We start from the raw sequence: 16,729 nt of genomic DNA on the forward strand, positions 1-16,729 counted from the left end.
AGTTTGTTTAAAACGCAGATTTAAATATCCCTCATTTTGATTCTAGTAGGTGTGAATCTGCGTTTTGTTTTGTTTTTTTCCTTACAAACGCCAAGTGATTCTGAGGCAGGTGTTATGGATAATACTTTGATAAGCACTGGGTTGAATTATTAGGCAATTTACGGTGGAGCTGTACCTAAAGGGCCATTTGCTCCCCTCTTCCTCCTTTGAACGTTTTTGTCGTTATTTTCAAGGTCTGTAAGCTGCTTATACACATGATGTTACCTTCACTTACCTAACCAAGTCTCTTGAAGCTCACTTGGGTATTTAATATCTTTACCTCTTCATCTCTCCTACTAATCTTGAAGGCCAGGATTATACCTTTCATTTAACCGTATTCCTAGATGCTCAATAAATATTTGTTGCACTGAATGGAATCTTGCTGTGAAAACTCACAAAGTACTGAACTAAACTGAAAATCTCATAAAGGAATGAAATTGCCTGAGGGTAGGTATCGAGCCAGGGAGGGAGGAAGATATATAAACCGTGTGGTATAAATATAAAGGGATACATGTACAGGTTTAGAGAAGGGAGAGAACATAGCAGGGTAGAAGAAAGACTTCTTGAAGGAGATGACATATATGTTAGGCCTAGAAGGATGAGCTAAATTCGGTTAAGTAAAGATGGTATGATGGAATAAAGCTAAATAAAAATTAATATTTATAGGATAGCCACCCAAAAAAACAAAAGTAGAAAACTTCACAATGTCTTTATAAATCACCTTTGAGTCTAAAAGGACAGTAAAAGTGCAATTACATACTTGAACATAAGGACAATGAAAAAACTATGTATTAAAATTGTAAGATAGAGACCAAGCTATAGAAGAAAATTATTATTAAATACGAATGAAAATAAACCAAACATTTATTTGAATATTTTAGAAATGAAGAACAAAATTAATTGAAATTAGGAAGAAGAAATTACTAAAGATAATACAACAACAAAAGAATTAGAAAACAGGTTTTAAAAAGAAAATTGTTAAAATAGTAACTTGATAAGATATTCTCATAATCTAATAATAAACTGGTTTTTGGCAATACCAATAAAATTGACAGAGTTAGAGAAGTGTAACAGGAAAGGGAATATTGCCACTAATAAAGTTGGTAGTTTAGTTTAGGGCTTCCCTGGTGGCACAGTGGTTGAGAGTCCGCCTGCCGATGCAGGGGACAGGGGTTCATGCCCCGGTCCGGGAAGATCCCACATGCCGCGGAGCGGCTAGGCCCGTGAGCCTTGGCCATTGAGCCTGCGTGTCCGGAGCCTGTGCTCTGCAACAGGAGAGGCCACGACAGTGAGAGGCCCGCGTACTGGGAAATAAATAAATAAATAAAAGGGAGGTTTAAAAATTATTAAAATACTTTATACAACTTCATTCTGCTGATAAATATTAATACCAAAATGAAATAGTCACTTTTCAAGGAAAACAAAGATAAGGACTCAAAAAAGGTAGAAAACTGATTTAGGTTAATAGCTATAGACAGGACTTAAAAATGATGCCACGGGCTTCCCTGGTGGCGCAGTGGTTGAGAGTCCGCCTGCCGATGCAGGGCACGCTGGTTCATACCCCGGTCCAGAAAGATCCCACATGCCGCGGAGCGGCTAGGCCCGTGAGCCATGGCCACTGAGCCTGCGCGTCCGGAGCCTGTGCTCCGCAACGGGAGAAGCCACAACAGTGAGAGGCCCGCGTACTGCAAAAAAACAAACAAAAAAATGATGCCAAAGTTCTGTATCACAAAATAAAAAGGCATCCAGCCTACTCAGATGTATGGGTGAGTTTTAAAAATTCTTAAAGAGTTAATTCTTGTGCTTTAAATCCAAAGCATAATGGAGAGCTGCTTAGCTTAATTTTTGAAACTAGCACAACCCTTAGCGTCTTAAAAAGCATTTAAAGTAAAGTACTGAATGCGTGCTCCATGATGAGAGTGTGTGCATGTTGCTCACCATTGTATGTGTTGGCCTCATATTTGGTATTCATTAGTGAACATATGTGCAAAAGTCCTAGATAGTGACAAAATGAATTTGGCATTGTCTTAAGGAACATTTCACTATAACCAAGTAGTGTTTATTTAAAAAATGCAAAGATAGTTCAAAATGTAAATCTGTATTAATTAATCATAACTAATCATAATTCTAGGTTAAGGTGATCATCTCAAATGTCCAAAAATACACTGGAAAATACTCAATACCCATTCCTAACAAAATACATATTAATAAACGAAGTATAAAAGATACTTTTTTTTTAACATGACGAGTAATGTACCTAATAAAATGTTAGTGTTTTTCACACCTGGTCTCTGAAACACTAGAATTTCGTGAGTTGTTTATGGTCATTTCGTGGAGAATGGGTTTTGTGGGCAAATAATTTGGGAAAATAGAATATGGTAATCAGAATGGTAAGTCCAGAGCCAGAGCCAAAAGTAGATAAAACTCCTGATTTAAGAAGATAGTAGCATTAGAATTTGTTTAGTCTTCCTCCTGAAACCTTAATGAAACAATAGTTGAGAAATTAATTTCTAATACTGAAGTGACCTGGAGAAAAACCATCAGCAGACAAGACATTTCGAAAAATATGTGAAACATCTAAAGAGACATGGAAGCCTGTTAACAAATGACACAGATCATCAAAGTGGCATCTCAGAATTTGCAGGAGATGACTAAAGGTTCAGAGAGAGTTGATCTGACTGGCAGAGTCCCAGAGAGACCTTAGGATTAGAGTTATACAGTAGAGGGTGGAAATGAGAAGAGGGCTAAATACAAAATGTAAATTTAAAAGCTCTTTAGGAAACCACTGCACTTCATTTCTCCAGATTCCCCTCCTCATTATTCTTTCTCTTCACCTCTGTCTAGAGCCCCACTCTTAAAAAAATGAATGAAAAATCAAAAACCATCAGAGATAGGAAGAAAATCAATGGCATGAAAGATAAAACTACGGAAAACAGCTATCTAGGAAGACTATTTAGGAACCAAAAGAAATTCATAATAAATTAATAATATTAAGCTTTCTAAGAGGTGGTCAAGAAAATACTGTATTGGAGAATGGGATACTTTGAAAAAGGAACATTCTGACAGTAAGAAAAGACTTGAAAATAAATATGATTGCAGAAATTAAAATTTTAATACAATGGTGAGATGGTTTAATTGAGGAACTATTTCAGAACATATAGCATTCAGACAAAAGCATGGAAAAATTGAAAAAACGTGGAGGATGAATTCAATAGGTCCATCATATGATTAATAGGAATTCCAGAAGGAGAGAGCAACAACTGGAGAAGAGGCAGAAAACTATCAAAGTAATAAATACTTGAAGAAAAATTTCAAGGTACTGAAGAGTAGCACAAGTCTCCAGACTGATAGATATTCCTAGTGCTGAACAAAATAAATGGTAAAGAAACCACACCTAGCCACATCAACAAGACATTTCATAACATCAAAAAGAAAAGAAAAAGGCCTAAAATCTTTCAGAGACAAGAATCTGATCTCCTGTAAAAGAATAATAATTGAATTAGCATTAGATTTCTTATCAGAAACATTAGATAGATAACAATACCGTCAAAATTGTAAGGGGAAATTATTTGAATTTAGGATTCTATTCCCTGTCAAGACAAAAATCAAATGTAAGAACATAATAAAGATTTCAGAAAATTCAGTCATCATTTATGCTGTCTGAGAGGTATACTCCATAAAAATGAGTGAACTAAAAAAATAAGATAGACATAAAAGACAAGAATTATAACCTAGTGTGGGAGGTAGAATGGCTCACCAAAAATGTCCATGCCCTAATTCCTGAAATTTGTGAATATGTTATATTACATTGCAAAAGGAACTTTGCAGGTGTAATTAAGGTTACCAACCTTAAGATCAGGAGATTCTCCAGTAGGCTCCGTCTAATCACATGAGCCCTAAAAAGCAGGGAACTTTCTCCATGTTGAGGCAGAAGAGGTCAGAGAGATGTGCATAATGAGAAGGACTCAATCCACCATTGTTGGCTTTAAAAAGAAAAAATAATGTTATGAGTCAAGGAATGTGGGCAGCTTCTAGAAGTTGAGACAACCTCCAGCCAACAACCAGCAAGGAAACAGGGACCTCAGTCCTACAAAAGCATGGAACTGAATCCTGGCAGCAACCTGATTAAGCTTGGAAGCAGATTCATCCTCAGAGCCTCCAGAAGGGAGCACATCACTTCTGACGCCTTGATTTAGGCCTTGTGAGACTCTAAGCAGATAACTGAGTTGGACCACACTGTACCTAGACTTCTGACCTATAAAACTGAGACATAATGAGCGGGTGTTGTTTTAAGCCATTGAATTTGTAGTAATCTTTTATGGCAGCAAGAGAAAACTAGTATGTTTCATAATTCAATGAAAAGAGAAAAGGTGAGATACAAAAGGCTTAGAAGGCGATTAGTCTAAAATAAATAGATGGACACCTAGAATGTTTTCAAGAAGAAAAATTGAATGGATTGCAAGCAATAAATAGAAAAAATATATGTGTAAAAGACAAGTATGATAATAAAACCAATAAAACCCAAAAAATACAAAGATTGAAAAACTGAAAGGCAAATAATGAATTAGGAAAAATATTTGCAAAATACATGAAGGACAAGGAGGTGTTATTTTTTATAATATAACTGAAAACTGTTTACTATACAATCTGACCTTGACATGTTCCAAACAAGAAAGAAGTTTCTTTTCTTGTTCGCCAATTACTGCTTTCAAGTATATTTTACCCAATCTCTCCTTCCGGTTGCTTTCTGTCTAAGGCATATCTTTATAGCTTTCTTTTCATTGTTGATTATAAGAATAAGTCCCATTTCTATAATTATGATTTTCTTTCTGGTGTTAAAACATCCAATCTAGTCTATGGCAAAATCACATCTAGTCCATTGCTTTTCCCGAATAGTTAGATAAGTTGTATTGGAACTGGGTAGCCTTGTGGAAAAAAGATAAAGATGGATTCATACCACAAACTTAACACCAGGATAAATTTCAAATGGATGAATGATTTAATAATAAAAAATGAAGTCTAAAAAAGTACTACAAGAGAGTGTGAGGAAGTGCTTTTATAATATTAAGAGTGGTGAAGTCCTGCCTAAATGTGACACAAAAGTCAGATGCTATATAAGTGTGTTATAGGCTGAACTGTGTCCCCCCCAAATGCATATATTGAAGCTCTAACCCCCAATGTAACTACATTTCGTGGTAGGTTCTTTAGAGAGGTAATTAAGGTTAAATGAGGTCACAAGGGTGGAGCCGTAATCCAACAGGACTGATGTCCTTATGAGAAGAGGTTGAGAAACCAGGGATATGTGCACACAGAGAAAAGATCATGTGAGGACACAGCAAGGAGGCAGCCATTTGCAAGCCAGGAGAGAGGCCTCCAGAGAAACCAACCCTGCTGGCACCTGGATCTTAAACATCCAGCCTCCAGAACTGTGAGAAAATAAATTCCTGTTGTTTAAGCCACCCAGGACAGGGTTGGCCAAAAACTTCATTCGAGTTTTTTCGCTACATCTTATGGAAAAAACCTGAACGAACTTTTTGGCCAACCCAATATTTTGTTATGGCAGCCCTAAAAGACTAATACAACACGCAAAGATTGACAGATTCTACTGTATGATAATGAAACATTTCTGTACAGCAAAAACTCCATTAAGCAAAGTAAACAAGGAGACAAAAGCATTGAATTCAAGATAAAATAACTGCATAAAAAAAATTGATTTGTGTTGGAGAACTGTATCTTCATATATTTCCAAAGCAATGCCACATAGATGACTTTCTGGTCCCAAGGGGGAAAATGTAATTTTACCACAGGGTGTCACCAGTCTAATGGTTTAAGTTAGCATCAGCAACTTGGAGTATTACCAGATATCAAGTATCTGCTAATGTAATTCAATATGAAGTACCCAACCCAACCTCTTACATCTTTTAGCCAAGAATGTTTAATTCCAATTTTATTAAATTGTAATGTTTAATCTTCCATTTTATAGGAAATATAGGAGATAAGGAAACCTCTTTTTTTAAAAAAAAAAAAAAGGCACCATGAGGAAACAATCAGACAAGTCCAGAAAGTAAAACATTCTACAGGACAAATGGCTATTCTCTTCAACAAGTCAGTGCATGGAAAAAGAGGGGCTGACCTAGATCAAAAGTGTCTTAGAAGAGAGTACAACCAGATAGAATGCCTTTTCCTGAATTAGATACTGGTTTGGACAAAGCAGCTATAAAAGGCATTATGTAGACAATTCAGAAAATTTGAATATGGACAGGGTGATAGATGGACAGGGTGACAGATGATACAAGCAAATTATTTTGTCAGGCATTCTAATAATATTTTGTCAATCTATGAAAATGTTCTCTTGTTTAGAGATACAAACTAGTGTTTAGAGGTGAAATGTTCAAAATATTTGTAGTTTACTTTAAAATAGCATACCTAAAGCAGTTTAAAAATCTTTTAGCGCAATGATAAATTCTATGACGAAAATAAGACAGGAGAGTGAGATAACAGGTGAGTTGAATACTCAGAGGTTGAGTACTACAAATTTGGGAAGGTCTCTGAGAAAGTGACGTTCATACTGAGATATAAAATGATTGCCAGCTGTGTTACCTCAGGTCCTGTAAAGTCCAGAAGAAAAGATAGAATTGGGTGTGACAGAGACTAGGAAACACCTGTGAGAATTAGGTGTGGCAAGAAGAAGGCAAGAGAGTCTTCAAACAACAATCCAGTTGTGACACATGGGAAAGGAGAACAGGAAGGAAGGAAAATTCAGTAGGAAGAGCTTCAGAGTGAAATGTAGTTGTGAGAAAATCTTAGCCCAGTGAGGAGCCCCAAAGCAAGAATTGCCCTTTCAAGGAGTCCTGTGTTAGGCAGAAATAGCCTAACACTAGCTCTGATATCCCTGCAGTACTCACTTATTGGCTAGGTGCATCTCAGGGTAAGTGTGGTCTCAGTGTGAGTGGATCTGAAGGTAGAGCAGCTCGAAGGTGTTAACTAATGATCCTTACAGCAGGTTCTTTTAAAGGGAGATCTGACCAGGATGCCTTCATTACTGTTGCACAAACCTTGCAAAGGTCTGGAGGGAGAGTATATCAAAAAGAGGCAATAGCACAAAGGCCCTAAGATAGGAACAAGATTGGCATATTCAAGGGAAAAAAAGAATTCAATAAGTTTGAAGCACAATGAGAGTGGAGAGTGGTACAGAAAGGCAGATTGATAAACAGAGTCCTAATCACATAGAACCTAACAGATTATGATAAGGAGATGAATTTTATTTCAAGGGTAATGGAAACCTATCAGCATGTTTTAAGCAGTGAATTATTATGATCTGATTTAGGTTTTAGAGCCAAACTTCCTGAAACAATCTATATACAGCATCCATTTCCTCATATCTCATTTTCTCCGAACCCACAGCAAATCTGGCTTACATCCTTACCTCTCTACTGGAAGAGCTTTTACTAGGTCACCAAAGACTTCTTAATTGCTAAGTTCAATTGCTTCTTTTCAGTTCCCATCCTAGTTGTCCCCTGGGTCGCATCTGCACATTGACCACTCACTCTCTAAAATTGCTCTCATGGCTGCTTTTTACTACTCCTTCCTGTTTCCTTTGATGGCTTTTCTACACCTACTCCCTAAATGTTTATTTTTTACAGAATTATGTCCTTAGTACTTCCATGCTATCTCTAGGCCCTCTCATCTCCTAAATTCCAATAATCACATAACATGCTAACAACTCCAAATTTTTTCCTCTAGCCCTCTACTCTCAGTCTTTCCATTTGCATGTTATGCATGTCCATCTTAATGGAAAATAATATACCAAAACAAAAATCTTTTCTCCTAAAAGACTCTTATGTATTCTCTACATTGGATAATGGCATCGCCAGTCACCCCGTTCACATAACTCATTGGAATAACATTTTTAACTCCCCACTGTTGTCCAAGTATAATTTTCAAAATTTAAAGATATGACCATCGTACAAATGTAGAATGAATATGAATATGTTTCCAAGATCTATTTAACTCTTTAATCAGGAAACCAGCAAGATGATAAAGCTGGTTTATAGAAAAATTAGAGAAACTGAGTGTACATAGGTAATCACAAAAGGTGTGCTGAAATAAATTTGCTAAGTTACAATGTCCCGCAGGTTAATGTTTTTACAGGTCAAAATAAACTGTAGCCTTTGGTGTTACATTCTCTACCAGACAAAAATCATTTGCAAAAATCTACAAGTTAACATTTTACTCAGTTTTAGCCCTAATCAATGGCAAATGTATCAGTGGAGTAGGCCTACTCATACAGTCAGTTGATTCACTACAAAGGCACTAATATCATTCAATGAGAAAAAGATCTTGCAGTGAATGGTGCTGCAGCAACCAGATGTCACACAAAAGAGAAATGAACCTGATTCTTACAAAAATTGATTGGAGATGGATCATAGACTTACACATGAAAGAAAACATTATAAAGCTTCTAAAAGAAAATATAGGAGAATATCTCCATGACTTTAGAGCAGATAAGATTTCTTAAACAGGACTTAAAAAGCATTAATCATAAAATTAAAAATTGACAAATTAGATATCATCAAAATTTTACATTTCTCTCATCAAAGACACCGTTAAAAAAGTGAAGAGGCAAGCCACAGACTGGGAGAAGACATTTACAGTACATACATCTGAAAAAGCATTACAAATCAATTATAAAACTACAAATACCAAATAAGAACATTGGATAAAATATTTGAATAGGCACTTTGCAAAAGTGGATATCTAAGTGGCCAATAAATATATAAAGAGGTGTTCAACAGTATTAGTTCTTAGGAAAATACAAGTTAAAACCACAGTGAATATTATCACACATGCACCAAAATGACTAACATTTTAAAAAATGAAAGTTTTTTGAAAGACTAACAATATCACATGCTGGCAAGGATGTGGGCCAACTCTTAAACACTGCTGCTATGAATGTAAAATAAAGCAGCCACTTTGTAAAATTGTCTGTCTCTACTAATGTCAAGCTCACTTACCTTATGACACAGCAATTTCATTCCTAGGTATATACCCAAGTGAAATAGTATGTCTCCCTAGAAAGATTTTTACAAGAATGTTTATTGCAGCTTTATTCATAATAACTCCAAACTGGAAACAACCCCAATTTCCATTAACAGGTTAAAGGACAAACAAAGTGAGGTATAGTCATACAATGGAATACTACCAGTGATAAAAGAAAAATAATAAAGGACTATTCATAGAGTCAACAAAAAGATGGATATTCATGGATATTTTTTTAAGTGAAATAAGTCATATACAAAAGAGTACATGCAAATGAATTTGTAGCACATGATTCCGTTTGTATAAAGTTCAACAACAGGCAGAACTAATCAACATTTGTCTAAATCACAACAGTATTACCTTTGGGTAGATAGTAGCCGGTGGTATGTACTGAAAAGAAGCACAAAGGAACTTTATAGAGTGGTGGAAATATTCTATATCTTGATCTACATGGTGGTTATAAGAGTGTATGCATATGTAAAAATCTTCTAACTGCACACTTAAGATGACTGTACTTTATGCATTTTATTAGGTATGTTATCCATTAAAAAATATTAGTTTTTCACAGGGTCTTTGGATGAAAGTTTTGTAGAATTAGGGAATATATATTGTAAAGGGTTAAAGAATGATGAAGCAGTGATTAACTTCACTTTGAAGAAATTCGGCTATGAAGAGGAGAAGATTAAGGAATTAATAAAGATATCAACCAGTCAAAGAAAGTTTTAAAAATTCCTTTAGAATAGGGAATGCTTTATCAGGGGAGAAGCCAATTGAGAGGTACTGGTCAAAGATAGGAGTGAGGTAGAAGAGAAAGTTGATAACACTAGATGCCTTGGAGTCAAAAGTGGAGGATTATCTAAATAAAGGGAAAGAAGATAGAGTGAAAAAAGAGAGGTAGGGTGAAGATACTCAGAGCCTGTGAGGTGGAAGATAATTTGAGGACTTTTACTGTACCTGTTCTCAAACTTCTTAGTAAAATAGGAAGTCAGGACATCTACTAAAAGTCAGGAGGTGGGATGAAAAGATGACTGGAGGGTTTGATGAAGCCAGTTAGCTATTTCATTAGCTGTGAAGGACTAGTTATTTACTTTTAAAGTTTCCTCATCCCTGTGATGGAGATTACATTTACTTCACAGAGTTGTTATGAAGATTAAATAAATTAATGAATCTAAAGTATCCATTAAGTCAATCAATAAATGTTAGTTTCCCCTTAAAAAAAAAAAGGACCAGAGTTGCAGAAAATCATTCTCCATGAGTAGTTTGAAAAACAAATTGAATGATCTGAAGTCAGGATAAAAGACCCAGTGGAGGACAAGGAACCTAGTCCCCAGCACTTCCTTAACATTTGTGAGGGCTGGTGCAAATGAGACTCCAAATACCTTATATACAAATATTTTAAAGTTATAAATCAAGCTGGCAAGCTGTTAAATAAAATATGTTCTATCCTCCTGCTTTGACAAGTATAGCTTCATAATGACCTGAAGTCCAGGTTCAAAGTTAGAATTCTCATTCCTTAGTGTTTCATACTGAATCCTGGTAATGTGGGAAGATCCAGACCACCTCAGCCTTTCCTTCCTTCTTCCAACTCCACCCCACACTGTGAGGGGCCTGTAGTGTACATGTGTGGATACGCCAGCCTGGAAGCCCAAGCTTCATTCTCACCCTTGGCAAATAGCGGCCACTTGGCCACCCATGAGCTTAAGGTTATACACTCCAATGGCAAGGTCCTTGTTGTGCAAAAACCCTAGAGGCAGGCTCAGAGCCATTTGCACAGGGAATTCTGGGGTCCCAAGTATCTGGAACTTGGTCATGAAGTGGGTATATGGGCTTTGGGTGTGTAGGGGAGGAAAGTAATTTTCCCTCTACCCTTTTGAGTTCTTGCCTGAGATCCCTGTAATAAAAGACAGATTAACAAGAGAAAAACAAACAGAAGTTTATTAACATGTTTACCCCTCTGGGCTAATAAGGGTCTGTCTAATAAAGGGAGGATTTGTATCCTTTGAAGGGGGTGGGTAGAGAGAGTTTTTCTGCATTTGCTGCTTCTTAATTGCCTTCGGCTCAAAATCCTTTTTTTTGTCAGAGGCACATTTTAAGGTAGCGTATTCTGCTACTCTTCAGACGGGTATATCTTAGGCCCCTGAGACTCCTCACCTCGTATGAAGTACAGCTGAGGAAGAGCCAGAGTGGGTTCCAAAGTGTGGTGCCCTGAGTAGGGACCTCTTGTGCCCAGAGCTCAGGGCAATATAGCCAGTCACACTTAGGTCTAGGATTAGCTACACATCCTGCTTCTAGCAGTGAATACGCATAGACTCTAATACTATTAACTAGAAAGAACAAAAAACTTAAGATCAAAATATGCTGAAAAATATAGTAAAAGTGAAGTGGAACATATACATCCTTAAGAGGCTGCTTTCCACTTAAAAAGTAAGCCATCTAGCCTTTTGAGTTATTTTGATGGATTGAAAGCTTCCCTATGAAGCACTGCATAAAATTGAAAATGATTTATTAACCTCAGCTCTCTTCAGATCAGAATATTTAGTCACCAGCAGTGGTCTGGTAACCAGCTTTGGGGAGCCTTGGCTAAAGCAAAAAAATGTCATGGCTTCTTTGTCTGGCTTTACATTTCTTAAAACCAGGTAAGTTGTATTTAGGTACTCATGATTGTAGATTCATAGGCTGTCTTTGAACCCAAATTGTGTTCTTATCATAACAGTTAGAAACAAAGGATTTTGCATTTTTTGGATGAATTCTCATTAGTAATGAGTCACTAAACATGCTACTAAATACAATATAGAGAAGAAGATTAATAGAGTTATTTTTAGCTACCACCTACATACTATAGGCAGACAATATCAAGAGCAGGAGGGAAATAATGGTTCTTTTAGTTTAATAAATCATAATGTTCCTAAAAAAGTCTTCTCTTTCCTCCCAAACTTGGGGCATCCAGTTATATAAAGTGATTACTGTCGCAACAGCTAAGATATGAAGGGAAAGAAAAAGAGAGAGGGAAAAGAAGGAGAGGTGGGAGAGAGAGAGGGAGGATTTGGGCTATTATACAAAAAAAAAATGATTAAAAGAAAAAAGTGTTTTGACTGAAGAGTAAAATGTGGTAACTGGTAACTAAAAGAGAAACGAAACACTGAAATAATTGTGTTTAGGGCTTGAACAACTCAATATCTGAATATAAAAGTAAAGAAAAACTTTCTGAATATAGATAAAAGAAACAAATAGTAGCTTGCATACGATAGGGTGGGAAATATATTTATATTTCCAAATAAACCCTCAAGTCAAATTCAATAGAATGTAAAATACCATATGAAATGAGAAGATCAAAATTTACATGTTATATAGTATATATTGTTATATATAACATTTAATATGTTTTTATATTAGAACCTAAAATATATGGAAGACAGCTCACATAAAAAGACACATAAATAGCTTTTAAACATGTGACTTGCTCAGCTTTTCTAAAAATAAGTTAAGCACTCAAATAAATTACACAGATATAAATCTTCACCTACTAGATTTGCAAATGTCTAAGTCTGGAATTATAAACTTACTATGGAAAATAGCAGGAAAAGCCTTCCTTAAGCATTGTTGATAGTTAGGTAATTTGGGGCAACCTCTTTGGAGAGCCTTGGAGTTCATACATATCAAAATTTTAAATGCATATAACACTTGAACTGACATTTATACTTCCCTGAAATTATCCTGTAGATGTACTTGTGTATAAAGTATGTGCAAAACTATTCATTGCCATTTAGAAAAAGATTGGAAAAACACTAAATGTCCATGAACAGAAGGCAGTTAAATATATTAATTTACATCCATAGCATGGAATTATTATGCACCTGTTAAAAAGAATAAGGCAGATCTGTACATACTAATATGAAATATGTTTGAAATATATCCTTAAGTGAAATTTTAAAAAGTACAAACCAGTGTATATAACATACTATTATTTGAGTTAAAATAATAATAACAATAATAATAAAGAGAGATTAGCCAGAGTGAGGAAGTAATGGGCTAAGGAAGAGATGACCAGAGACCACCTACTAGCTTAATAAGACCTACAGAAGGTATGTTTAAAATGTTTGATTTTGCTACGAATATTTACAAACCAGGAACAAGGAACAAAAACTTGGAATTTCTAGCTTGTCTTAAAGAATTGAAGATTTAGCATTACAGATGCTGCCCCCGTTCACAGCCAAGGCACTGCTGCCCCCTTTCTGTGGGACTTGAGCTCCTTTATGCCGGAATCCCCTTCACTCGTTTTATTGCAAATGAACTGCTTCACTTTGTGCATTATGGCCTGTATAATTATTTGAGTTCATTTATATACTAATTATATTCAACTTGGAGTGTTATGACACACTAGTATGGGTCTGATCAGTGAGAGAGAAAGGAATATAGTCATAGAAACAATGTGATTTGTCCACCACATGTTGAGAACTACAGTCCAAACCACTCGTCTAGCCATTAATCCTGTACTCTATGCCTATTGTAATGTCTCTTGCAGAGTTTTCTTGTGCTATAAATGTTAAGTGCCATATGAATGAGTGGTATAATAATAAATGCTTGATGATTCAGAGGAGGGCACAATAATTTCTACAACCATTAAGGCAAAGAATTTTAAAGTTGGGTTGAAATTTTATAAGAGAATCAAAAGCATTTCAGATGGAAGGAAAATCAAAGGAAAAATGCATGAATTTAGGAAAGTACAAAACATGTGGAGGGACTAGGATGGCAGACTAGTATATTTAAAGCTGAGACTCCTTCATTCCAGTAACTCTAGTATTCCATCAGGATTGGATGGAATCACAAAAATGTTAATACTAGAAAGGAACTTACAGGTAATCTATACTTGAAGCCCTTCTTTCCACAGATAACAACCAAGATTTTGAAAAGCTAGGTGATTTGCTTAATGTCACACAGCTAATTGGTGAAGGAACTGAAATTAGATCTTCCGATTTCTGATATTCTTCCTCCATACTTCCCTTCAATGTGAGTTATTTTCATTATAGGCAAGGAGAGGAAAATATGAGCTGAGTTCTGGATATATTATTTTTAATGACCTCAAGTAGCAGCTGCCTTTTCCTTTCATCACTCACCTCCACTTCAAATTTTTAACCAGGAATTAAACCATGAAAGTGCTAGGGGAATCTGAAAGAAGAACGAAGGGTTAAGAATAGTTGATGTATCATACCACTTTCTGCCATTACATTATTATATTTACCTCATTCAAAAGGGATCGGCTCAGCTTCTAAATTCTACATGACTACCATTCTCAGTAAGAGGAAGAAACTACATAATGAATTTTCAACCCTCTAAAGTGGACATGAAAATAGGAAACATATGCTGGCAGCCAAGTCTCAGGCTCAGCCTTTATAATAATAAGGATCAGAATCTGAAAATAATAATCAGTCTCAATATTGCTCAAAAGAGACTGACAGGCTGCCTCTGGCTTTCACTCCAAGTTAGTGATGCCTGGTTTACATCTTGGAATTTGAGACTGGCAGTATAGCATAGTATTAAGATCACAGGCTTTGGATTTGAATCCAGGCTCTAGCATTTACCAGCTAAGTGATAAGAACAATTTATTTAACTTCTCCAAGCATTAGCTTGCACATATATAAAACAGTGATAAGAATAGTTTCTACCACTCTCATTGAGTTCGTTGAGAATCGAATACCTTGGTTTGGGTTTCCTCCAGAGCAATCTCTTAGACAAGGATTTGGGTTTGAGTAGTTTATTTGGGAGGTGATCCTAGGAAACATGGTGAGGGTGTGATAAAGTGAGACAAGGAAGGGAATCCTACTGGGGAATCCTCCACTAACGGGCTAGGAAACTTGGAAGGATCGTTATCCACGACCTCTATTCCCCACTGCTTGAGGGTTGCCCCTGGGGTATTAACTGTTATACACTTCTGGCTTACCCTGAGCACAGGTCAGGCACACTCCAGGGTCAGAGAAAGCCCTCACAGAGAAAGGTTCAGGGCTTGAAGTAAGAAGCTTTGGGTTTTTCCAGGAACTGTCAATGAAGGCTACAGGTGACCTCTGGAGGGGGCTGAGAGGATATGGGCAGGGCATTGACAACATCTTCTATAGGGAGATAATGTGTTTGTCATGGTAGCATTTGGAACATAACCAGCCCTAGCAAATGACATTAGTTACTTAAAGTACAAAATACTAAGATTCCAAAGGGAAAGTCTTCCCAATTAAAAAGAAGAAGCACTCTTACCAAGGAGATGAGATGAATGGACTCAAAACAAAACCTAGAAGTCATCCTTCACTCTACCTTCCCATCAATCTAATCACTTTAACACGTTCCGCTCTCTCTTCTCTGTCGCAGCAACACTCCTTAAAGCAGGCGTTTCACGTTTCTTGCTTGAATTATCATGTAACCTTCTAACTGGGCTTCCTGCCAGTCTCCCTTTCTTGCCCCGCCACTACCCCACTCAACCCCTTCATTCAGGACTCTGAGAATGCTTTTTTCTAAAACCCAATTCAGAGGGAGTTACCTTCTACTTCACTACTTCAATGATTCACCATTTATTTGTGGGTGAAAATAAAACTTTTCAGCTTAGGATACAAGACTCTTCATGATCTAGTCCTGCTTACTTCTCCAATCACATTTCCCCTGTGCCTCGTTCTTAACTTCTAAATTCCAGATGTAAGAAACTTTCCTTGGTTCCTCATATATGCCACACTTTCTCATAATTCAATGCCATTTTTCATGCTCTTCACCTTTCTTCATCTAGAAAACTACTAGTTTTTATTCAGGAATTCAAGTTGGGATCTTTTTATAAAAAACTGTCCCTGACATTTACCCTTCCCTCTTTGTCTAGATCAGTGATCCAATAACATTTTTGTATATCTCTTAAAACTTACCACGTGTATTATAAATGTCTGTTTACTTTCTTACTTACTAATTAGACCAATGTGCTTCATAATCAGATACTGAGCATCTGTATTCTTAACAAGAACCCAGGGTGATTTTTATTTCTACTAAAGTCTAGGAATCAATTTATTATACTAAGTGCTTCTTAAGGGAAAACATTTTTCTCTGTAATTCTAGTGCCTATTTATAGCACCTGGCATGTAGTTGGTATTCAATAAGCAACTCCTGATTTAATAAATACTACTGTTTACATTTTGAGAATTTCCATTCTTTCACAGAGATTTTATCAGGTTGCCATCTATGGTAATATGACTCATTAAAAAATTATTCCCTGTACCAATGGTATTATAAATTGGGAATCTCACTGGTGATCTGCCAGTACTCCACCTAAGTGGCTATTAAATTTGACCTGTTGTTCCACTTTTTCACCCTTGATTGCCTTTAAACCTTTTCCATGAAAAGTATTTAGTCTTATTGGTTTTGTTAATGGTGTCTAGAAGAATAGTTCTCAAACTAAGATGTATCATAAAGACCTGGAGAGCTTGTTAAAAATAGATATGGCCCCAATCTCATAGATTCTAACTCAGTAGTATTTGAGAGAGGAGGGGCAAGGCTCTATTTTTTTTTTTTTTTTTTTTTTTTTTTGCGATACGCGGGCCTCCCACTGTTGTGGCCTCTCCCGTTGCGGAGCACAGGCTCCGGACGCGCAGGCTCAGCGGCCATGGCTCACGGGCCCAGCCACTCCGCG

This window comes from Physeter macrocephalus, chromosome 8, assembly GCF_002837175.3.
Source record: "Physeter macrocephalus isolate SW-GA chromosome 8, ASM283717v5, whole genome shotgun sequence".
Lineage (NCBI taxonomy): Eukaryota > Metazoa > Chordata > Mammalia > Artiodactyla > Physeteridae > Physeter > Physeter macrocephalus.